At 35.5% G+C, this 4,776-nt stretch overlaps 1 pseudogene; it reads left to right on the forward strand.

Moving 5' to 3' along the window:
- Window positions 1-662: 662 nt before the first annotated feature.
- On the forward strand, window positions 663-1,301 carry LOC108757263 (annotated as a pseudogene).
- The last annotated feature ends 3,475 nt before the right edge of the window (window positions 1,302-4,776 follow it).

The raw sequence follows: 4,776 nt of genomic DNA on the forward strand, positions 1-4,776 counted from the left end.
CTTGCTCATAACATCATCGCCGACGTAAAAAGAGTAGCAAAAATTCGAATATCATAATGGATATAGTCATCCACATACAAGGTTTTCGCGATGTCGAAGAAAACTTTATTCCAAAAGAAGTCTCTTGCGATTAATGCGACGATCACCGGACACTAGATTATGATACCGCCTTATCCATTTGACGATTTATCCGAGAGAGTAAGATAAGAAAACTGGCTTACACAAAATTATCACGGAATTGAATGGTTTGACGGAAACGTCAATCCTAAATACTTTACGATACAACTGCGAGACATTACACGCCACGGTACATCTATAGCAGAGGATAAAAGAAGGCGCGTTATCTGAGTAATCTACTCTTCAGAAACGTATATAATTTGGAAGGAATTTCTCCGGCTTTCAAAAATCTACCAGATTTCGAAGAACATGGACAGCGCTGCACGCATCACGGATTTCGAACCAACGTTGAATCACATTGCGCCTTACGCAACGCTTACAAATTGAAACGTTGGTTAACTATACGAAATAGCAGCAATTCGAACTATGATAGTCTTCCCTCAGAAAATTGGAGCGAGTGACGTCGAGAGCGAAAAAACAGATACCGGAAATTTTTCAATTCAATTTAAAAATCAGAAACACGATATATTTCGCAACATTGAAGCATGGAGGAAAAATATCGTAACAGAAAAGTCGGACTAAAGCGAGGACGAACAAGCGACAGGCGAGGAGAAAAAAAATCTTCCAAAATTTGACCTGTCGACGGATAAAGCTAATCCTAGCGTTTAGCAAACGTCAAATTTTGAGAACTGTATAACGCACGTGCCGGCAAAAGAGGTAAATTCTGAATTTGCGCAAACATTTTCTCTCTCACGCGCTCCGACGACGAGAAATAAATTCGTTGAAAATTTTAAATGCATTACATGATCTCAGTGTCCGAGACACTGCAGGAGTCTATCCTGCCGACCTACTGCCGAGGATGCGGACGAGGTCGACTGCCATTGTCGCTAACACAGACGATCACGATCGATCTGGCCAACACTGGGTCGCTTTCTACATCGACGAACACGGTACAGGAACATATTTCGATAGCTACGGCTTGCCGCCCTTGGACTCAAGATTCCTCTTACGATTTCGCTGAAACTCCACCACGTATCGCTAGAATATGACGACGCTGCAAGGAATACTTTCTCAAACTTGCGGGTAATACTGCTGTGTATTTCTATATTTTTTGTGTAATGATTATAATCTTAGCCAGTTTCTTTGTCTGTTTACCTCTGATTGTAAACGCAATGATCGATTGATCGTAGTTATTTCATAAATTTTTTCTTCGTTGTAAACATAAAAAAATTAATTCTCATGCCGTCATGTTCAGTCGTCTACTCTTTTAGTAAAATATAAAAAGTAAAATATAAAACAAATATTTTATGTAATATCACTTTTTTCTTTTTAAAATAAACGTTTTTGATTGTAAATTTCGTCTGTTTCTTACTCCGAACTTTGTCCCCTTTTACATTAAACACTTTTTCTCACGTATTTCAGATTTAGTTAATATTTATTAAAAACAAAATATAGAAAAAATTTGTCTTTAAAAATAATGTTCGAATCAACGCATCGATTATGACGTCGCATGCCGGCGCGAACTTGTTCATTCCTGTTTTACCTCCCCTTTCTCTCTAGTGAAAGCAAAAGTCTCCCGAAAATATTCATAAAAGTCCTCGTCATAAATAATAAGAAAAAATTCTTTCACTAAAACATCATTAAGTCGGACATTAAGCCGCTGCAGCAAAAAATGATCTACAGGAGAAAAAATGTATACTATTTATCCGCTGCCCGCACCTTTCCTCTCCCCGTAATAAAAAAAATGTCTCGGCCTCAATTTTCCTTGGTGTCGCGGTATTCATCCCTGCCGACACCTTCTTCAGATACCGCGTGGGCGACTATAGACAGAGCCAATCAAAACACCATTTAATTACCTCATTATCCTTATCCTCATATCATCGACCAATCAGAGCGTGCTATTTTCCAGACAGGTCACGCCCCCGGCGCCGAAAGTAGAGTGATGGGATGTTTTGACGGCCCATGGCTGTCCATATACTACTCGAGCACATCGAGTCGCGAGCATCTGTAAAGTTAGCACCCGAACATTGAAATTCCGTAGTTCTCCTTAAAAATTCCCGTTTCTTTTTGACCAGACGAAGAGTTCTCTATAATTTATAACAAGAGTTCTGCTCAATAATTATTTTTAAATAATTTTTAAATAATGGAGTGCTAACTTCTTATCAAAAATCGAAATCGAATAATTCTAAGCGATCCAATAGCTTCATTTTGTGAATATCTCGAGTTCCTAATGCATAAAAAATTTTTTTTAAGAATTAAAATAAAATTAAAAATGTTTGAAAAATCAATTTTTAGATACAATAGTTCTGAATATAGTTCCTGCTTTCTTTCAACAATACAAAGAGTTCTTTGTATTTTTTAACTCGAGATTTGCTTAATAACAATTTTTAAACAATTTTTAAAAAATGGGATGTTAACTTCTTATCAAAATTTGAGATTAAATAATTCTGAGCAGCTCAATAGCTTTATTTTGTGAATACCTAGAGTTCCTGATATATAAAAAACTATTTTAATATTGATAACAAAATTTATTTTAAAAAATAAAAAATTTAAAAAAAAAATTTGTTTATACAATAGTTTCATTACACGTTAATTATTATTCTATCTATTTCGAAAAGTTCTAAGTAATTAAAACCAACACAGATCTAAAAATAAAAGAGATAGGTACTTAAAACGAAAGGACTATGCCCAGTTTGGGCCCCGGGTAAACAGTATTGAGACACAGACCTAGCTAGGATTGTAGAGCATAAAAAAAGGATTAAAAAGTTCCATATGCACAATTTTGTAAAATGAGTCCCTTGAGTGCTGCAGCTGTTCAAAGTTCGTTATGATCATGTATTGTATATCATGTAGGACTGGTTTTATTCGATTTCTCGAATCATCTAGTATCTGGAATATGTCCAATCTTGACGAAGACAATTAAAACCTTATTTGGACCCCAAACGAATAATTATAAGTGATATAAATATATTAATCGATGAAGAGGGGAGAGAGACATACAAAATATGAAACAAAAGGTTTTTAATTGCCTAATTGAAATATATGAACCAATATATGAACCTTATTTTTCTTCAGCTTCCTCATCGGAAGTCTCTAAAAGTAAAAAAACATCATTAATTGTTTTTGCTGACATATGGATGTCTTCGTCAAAGCGTTGGGCATATCCCAGATACTACCATATATAACTGTCATTATGTGCACACAACATCCAACCGTACGACAGCCATTTTTACAAGAGCGATAATATTCTGGAATGGCTTAAGCTCCTTCACCATCACGTTTTGTCAAAACGTACACATAGTAGCGAGTACGATTCATATGCCTAGATTGTATTCGAGTTTTGACGAGAATAACATTATGCCATAATTATCAAGATTTGTTCCCTCAACATCATGACTTACCTGTATAAAATATAGTCCGTAGTAACCATATGCTCTCTACAATATGATCTGGCCTGTTTAATCTGATGTGATCTCAGACTAATCCTATATAAATCATTTTCTGTTAGTACTGGAAATTTATGTGCATCCAATGAGATAAATGCGACAGTTTGCGGTTCAGATTTTGTTCTTGGATTAATCGAAATAATAGATTTGGTTTGTGCAATCAATCTAACATAAGTTGTGTAATCTCTTCCGAATGCTCAGCGTCTGATATGATGACCAAATAAAACATATTATGAAGAGCAGCAACATTTCAAACCGTACCAAGTATATTTTAGATATTACTTCGATGTCTTTAATATAATTCGCTACTGCCATCATCGCGGGGAAGTGCCCTGGACGCAGAGAAATTGGATAAGATTAGTGGTCCCTAACAAACGAGAATGGATTGAAATGAATTAAAATATATTCAGATTTTCAGAAATACGGATTCATGAATGTTAAAATAAATCCTTTTTAATGCTGAATGCATTTTAATTTTTTTATAGGAATGACATGGAGTATATTTTTATGCTTTTCAATCTAAAAATAATATTATAGTATTTTGTGTACATCGTGAGTACTGCTTAATTCAAAATTCTGAATAGGAAATACAGTTTTTCAATCCAAATCTAAAAATAAAATCAGCCATTTCTGTGCATCATGAATGCTGCTCAATTCAAAATTCTGAATAGGAAATGCAATTTTTTAATCCAATTGAATAAAAAAAGTTTTTCTTTTACAATGTGGGCCATGAATGCTACTCAATTCAAAATTGTGAGTAGAAAATCCATTGTGTAGCGACACGTGCGCGCGGCGTCGCCCTCAGTGTAGAGTTTCTGTTTGGCTTTCTCTATATTTTTTTCCTCCGTCTTTCGTCACCGTAACTCGGTTTATCTTTTGTTTATTCCTCGAATCGGATACGCCTGGAGCTTTTTCGAAACAAAGGAGGCTCGCGTGTGATGCGCGAGGAACCGCGCAAGAATCTCGAGAAGAGCCAGTCATATTTTATTTGTCGACTCGAATGCACCACGCTTTCGACTTCTGTCTAACGAATAAAGTACAAGTGTCCGCGCCAACCGAGTCACAGTTAATACCAAACCATTCCTTCACCCACAATTGTTTAAATCATGTTTAAAAATGCATCATGAATGTACAATAATTTAGGCAGGATGCGCTATATAAAACTTGGAACAATTGCTGTTAGAGATAACTGTTTATTGCTTGTTCTTCTTCT

Source organism: Trachymyrmex septentrionalis, unplaced genomic scaffold (genome assembly GCF_001594115.1).
Source record: "Trachymyrmex septentrionalis isolate Tsep2-gDNA-1 unplaced genomic scaffold, Tsep1.0 scaffold103, whole genome shotgun sequence".
Taxonomy (NCBI): Eukaryota; Metazoa; Arthropoda; class Insecta; order Hymenoptera; family Formicidae; genus Trachymyrmex; species Trachymyrmex septentrionalis.